We start from the raw sequence: 6,030 nt of genomic DNA, 5'->3' as shown, positions 1-6,030 counted from the left end.
TGGGCAAATTACACGCCGTAGCTAGCTCAAGAACACAAGAACACTCAATACATCCACCAAAGCAGTACTAGGGTATTACGCATCCTCGCGGCCCGAACCTGGGTAAACAATCCGTGTGCTTCCTGTTAGACCTGCTCTTCTCACGACCCCGCGCCCCGCCAACCGTAGTAGGGATTTTCATGCTGAATTTTTTGATATATTATACGTTTTTTGCCGACATCGTATGCAAAAGTTATAGCCGTTTTACATTTTCCCTACACTTTTTGCAAAACATGTCCAAATTTAAGTTTTCAAATTTTCCTAACTAGTAGATGTAGTAATATAACTACCTCTCGAAGGATTTTATTTTTTGAAGTTTTTATCATTTTCTTTCGATTTTTTCAGAACTGAAATGGCGACACGCAGGGCGGGGGTAGAGTTTGGAAATTGCCCTATAGTGCCGGTTTTTGTCACAAACCAGTACTATAAGTCAGACCCCTTTAGTACCGGTTCGTGGCACAAACCGGTACTAAACGTTAGCCCTTTAGTACCGGTTTGTGACACGAACCAGCACTAAAGGTGATCGTGGGGCCCCGGCCTGACGCCAGCCTGCCATCACCCCTTTAGTACCGGTTCGTGGCACGAACCGGTACTAAAGGTTCAACACGAACCGGCATTAATGCATAGCCATTCGAACCGGCACTAATGGTACCATTAGTGCCGGCTCAAATTCAAACCGGCACTAATGTGCTTCACGTTTGACCCTTTTTCTACTAGTGTATCTCTACTCTTATAAAAACAGAGTTGGTGATGATGGTGTTCCTGCCATCCTGCAATATAGGCCATCCGATTTATATCCGACGGATAGGAAGGAAACTATGGCAATTTTGCAAAAAGATACCCACACCCCTCTCCGCATTTGCAAATAAGGCATTCCCTCATTCATCATTTTCTCCCACAAGATAAACTTCTCATACAAATGCATCTTGATGTTCCGTGCAACGCATGGGCATGTTGCTTGTAGGGAGAAGGAGTTTGTGTGACACATATCTAGCTATATTAAGGGATAGGTAGATAGCATATGCGTGAGAGACATTAGTGGCTGTGGGTGGGCGGAATTAAAGGGGGTGGGCGTTTTACACATAGAGAGCGTGTGTGTTTCTGTGTGAGAGACTTGTAGGACAGGGTAGAAAGACAAATTTAACCCTGACGGAGGGAGAGAAATACACGAAGTGCGCGTGTGTGATTCCGATGCCCACAGGGAAATGAGATATGTATGCGTGTGAGAGAGATTGCACAATTCATTCACGTATATCTATCTAGCAAGCGTGGACGCGCATCGCTTGAACATAAGTCGATATCTACTTTGTATTGTGGCCAAAGGTACAATATCGATTCAAAGCTATAAAGATTGGACACTCGCATATCACATATTTTCTATTTAAATAAGCCTTTTTAGTTGTGCATGCCAAAGTTACAGTGATGTTTCTTCAAACAACCAATGTAGCTATCATGTACATGCACCATTGTTACTCTTGCATTCAAATTCATTAGTCTTGGATGATTTAAGTTTCTATTTTGAAGTAATATATGTAATATTCATATATGAATTCAACGGGTATGCAATTTATGAAATGGAGGCTATGTAATCATATGAGGTAACACTTTTTAGTAGCTAACTACAATATCCATTTCTTTTTGTGCACCTCTACACTAACAGGTCAATGCATTATGTTTAAAGTAAATAACCAATGGCACTAAATTATCTATTTACACGAGAAATACATAGGCTGAGCATTTGATTCCTTTAGTCAGGATAGCTTCTACTAGTTGTCCCCCTGCAAATTGGCCGTTGTGGCATCCCTTCCCGCTCAATATTTGGGAAGATGACCAGGCCTCTATAAATAGGACTAGCCACCACAGTAGGAGGCAACGCATCTTAGACTGGATCCACTCCATCCTCACACCCACCAAGCACAAGAACACCTCTCCTCAGGAGGCTGTTCTTCCCCTTGTACTGTTCATCCTCAGCCCAAGAGGCAATCCACCACACCACACTGGAGTAGGGTATTACACCACAACGGTGGCACAAACCAGTATAAATCTCGTGTCTCTTGTGTTGCGGGTTCGTCGAGCTAGGCTTTGACATCGCGGTGAGGCTGAGGGCGTGATTAGGTAGGGAGAAATCTTCGTGCGCACCCCAGTGTTCGAACCTCAAGGGTTTTGCCGGAACCCGAAATCCGACATTTGGCGCGCCAGGTAGGGGTGCGCCGAAGCTTTCCTTTTGTCGATCCGCGTCGCGTCGTTTCATCGCATCCATGGCGGACGCTCGCCGAGCTCGCGCTGAGCGCCAGGCCTCCCTTGCCGCCCGCGTTGCTCAGAAGGCTCCCATCGACGGGCCTCCCTGTCGTTCTCCGTCGCCTGCCGCCAACGCCGCAACCGGCCCAGCGGGAAACGAGCAGCAAGCGTCCTCGCTGCACCCCCTTGGTGCGGCGGGACGGCCGCACCGCCACTCCGTCATTGACCCCGGTCAGCTCGTCGTCTCACGCTCATCGCGCTCCCATGGACGTGCAGGCCGCGCTGCTCATGGCACGTGAACTCCTGCGCTACCACCCCGTCGACGACCTCTATGAGAACTGGTTGGACTGCCTTGCCGAGTTCGTCAGCGCCGCAGGGGGCTCCCCCGTGCCATCCCTCTCGCTGCCTCACCCTCCACCAGCTGCGGGCGACGTGGCCCATGGGGCGCCACCACCATCACCTCCGCACTAAGATGACATCCTGGCGCCAAGGCATGCGGCCCCCCGGAACGACCCACTATGTCGGGCGCCCGTGCGCGAAGAAGGAAGCTGCCAAGAAGTTCCCTGTCCGCGAGAGAATGCTCCCGTGCTCCCGGCGCCACTGCGACAAGACCGCGCGCTGCCTGCAGCGGCAGTGCGCGGGCATCAAGGGTAGGCTCCACATCAGCAAAGGGTCCCGATGGCCACGCGGGCTACCGCGCCTTCACTCCTGAGATGCATAGTGTCGCATGGTCGGGCAAGTTCAAGCCCGACCTGCCTCCATGCTATGACGGCACCCCTGACCCCATGGAGTTCCTGCAGCTCTACGAGCTGAGCATCGAGGCGGCCAACGGCGATGAAAAAGTCATGGCGAACTGGTTCCCCATGGCTCTCAAGGATGGCGCTCGTTCGTGGCTCCTGAACCTGCCCCTAGGCTCCATCTCCTACTGGAACGAGATGCGCGACCGCTTCGTCGCCAACTTTTAGGGCACTCGCGACCGCCCTCCGGCCGCAGGTCACCTGCGTCGCGTCAAGCAGGAGCCAGGGGAGACCCTCCAGAAGTACATGCAACACTTCAACAACGTTCGCCTCAAGATTCCCAAGGTGGCGGACGAGGCCATCATCTCCGTGTTTTCTAATGGCCTCTGCGACGTCAAGATGAAGGATGAGATCGCCATCCATGAGGAGCTATGCACGTCCTTGGAGTTGTTCAACCTGGCAGCCAAGTGTGCAAGTGCTGAGGAAGGGCGCCTTTCCCTCCTCGATCTCCCAGATGCCGACCTGGAGGAGAAGAAAGCCAAGGCCAAGGACGTGAAGCGCAAGGCAGTGGTCGTACTCGCGACGGAGCCAAACACGAAGCGCGGCCGGGACCAGCGCGAGTCATTCAAGAGCAGCCGACCATTCTGCGCCTTCCACAACATTCACGGCCACAACACCAACGACTGTCAAGAGCTCAGGGCCATCCGAGATGGATGCCTCGGTCGATGCCGCGAGCGCAACGACAGGGGGCTACGGCCGAGGAGGAGGACGTGGTGGAGGACGCTGGGACGACCGTGGCCCTCGCCAGGAGTGGCGTGACCGGCCTCGTGAGGACCGCTGGCAAGATTAGCCTCGCGAAGGTGCCTGGAGGCATCAGCCTCGCGAGGACTGCCCCCAGGGCAACGCTGGTCTTCCTCCGCTACCGCCACCACCAAGAAGGAACGACGACCACCATCAGGACAAGGGGGCTGGGGGCTTCCAGGAGCCGCGGGCTATCGCCTGCATCTTGGGCGGAGCTCAAGCCCTAGCCTCTCAGCGAATCTTTAAGCAGTTTGTTCACGAGGTGAACGCATTCCTCCCCAGGCTCGAGGCCACACGACCGCTTAGGTGGTCCAAGTGCGCCATCACCATTAGTTCAGCAGATTAGCTCAAGTGCGTAGCCACCGCTGGCGCACTCCCGATGCTTTGCTCACCCATCATCAGCAACGTACAAGTCACCAAGACCCTCATCGACGGCAGCGCAGGGCTTAACGTCCTGTCCGTCGACATGTTCGACAGCCTTCAAGTGCCCAACGATCAGCTAAAGCCTACCAAGCCCTTCTTGGGAGTGACCGACGGTTCCACCACGCCGATAGGGCAGGTCCACTCCCTGTCACCTTCGGACAGCGCGACAACTACCGCACCGAGCTCATCGACTTCGATGTCGCCCACATCCGTTTGCCATATATACAATGCCATCCTCGGGTATCCGGCCCTAGCCAAGTTCATGGCAGTGACACACCACGGCTACAACATCCTCAAGATGCCAGGAAGCGGCGGGATCATCACAATCCCTTGCGAAGAAACAGATGCGATGTGCTCCCTTGAGTGCGCCTTCCAAGCAACATCAATCGAAGACCCCGACAACAATGCAGCACAGCACCCTCCTGAGGTCGCCCCTAAGAAGAAGAAGCAGCTACTCCGCACAGGGCGTCAGGAGAGCGGCACCGCAAGTGGTGCCACGTCAGAATCGGCGCCCGCTGTTGGTGTACAAAAGTAGGGTCTCTCCTTTTGACCCCTTTACCTGTGCACGGGCAGTCATAGCCACGCATCGCGGCCACACTTAGCAGGGCAAAGGAGGGAAGCCGGAGAGAAGCCGAAGGCACAAGACGGTCAAGGCAACGCCAAGACCAGAAACACCAAAGAGCAAGAGGGCGAGGTGGACTCCCACGGCAAGGACCTTGACGGGGCAACTTGCCCAGTACCAGCAGAGCGAGCCACCCTTGAACCCAAGAGTTCCAAACGCCGCCAACGACTCCGTTGGAACCAAGACTCGGGAGGCGCCTCTGTGGTGGCATGCAGATCTTTGTCAAGATCATAAGCATACAAGACCAGATGAGGACCAGAAGACGACGACCCTCGGCGGGATCCTAGCCGAGGAGATCCACGGGACGACTGCAAAGCCACGGCAAGACCCTTGCCAGGCCCCCGGCAAGGCCCTTGCCGATTACATCAGTGGGGCCACAGCCAGGCCCGCGTCGACCAAGACTCCGCCGCCGTTTGCACGCAGCTGCCAGCCCAACCAGCTGGGCAGGCACCTGCGTGGCAACATGCGGCTTCCGAGCCAACTCAGCAAGCACCTGCGTGGTGGCATGCAGATCTTCGTGAAGACCCTACCACCGTGCCACCTCAGCTGCCTGCCTTCCTACATGGCGCCACATGCATCGCTGGCCTGGGCGCGTGTCGAAGCAAGGCTAGGCGGCGACGGACGGGATGGGCCTCGTTCCAATCCCCGATAAAGCTAAGGGGCACCTAAGCGATGCATTAAATGCGTCTTGTCTTGTAATACGGGCGATAAGCCGGCAGCACTGTAGACCTTTCCACCTCCTGTGTGCCATATTGGAGAGGATTTCGGCTCTTTTGGGCAAATTACACCCCGTAGCTAGCTCAAGAACACAAGAACACTCAATACATCCACAAAAGCAGGACTAGGGTATTACGCATCCTCGCGGCCCGAACCTGGGTAAATGATCCGTGTGCTTCCTGTTAGACCTACTCTTCTCACGACCCCGCGCCCCGCCAACCGTACTAGGGATTTTCGTGCTGAATTTTTTGATATATTATACGGTTTTTTCCGACATCGTATGCAAAAGTTATAGCCGTTTTACATTTTCCCTACACTTTTTGCAAAACATGTCCAAATTTAAGTTTTCAAATTTTCCTAACTAGTATATGTAGTAATATAACCACCTCTCGAAGGATTTTATTTTTTGAAGTTTTTATCATTTTCTTTTGATTTTTTCAGAACTGAAATGGC

The sequence above is a fragment of the Triticum dicoccoides genome, chromosome 3A (assembly GCF_002162155.2).
Source record: "Triticum dicoccoides isolate Atlit2015 ecotype Zavitan chromosome 3A, WEW_v2.0, whole genome shotgun sequence".
NCBI lineage: Eukaryota > Viridiplantae > Streptophyta > Magnoliopsida > Poales > Poaceae > Triticum > Triticum dicoccoides.
This window is presented reverse-complemented; position numbering follows the sequence as displayed.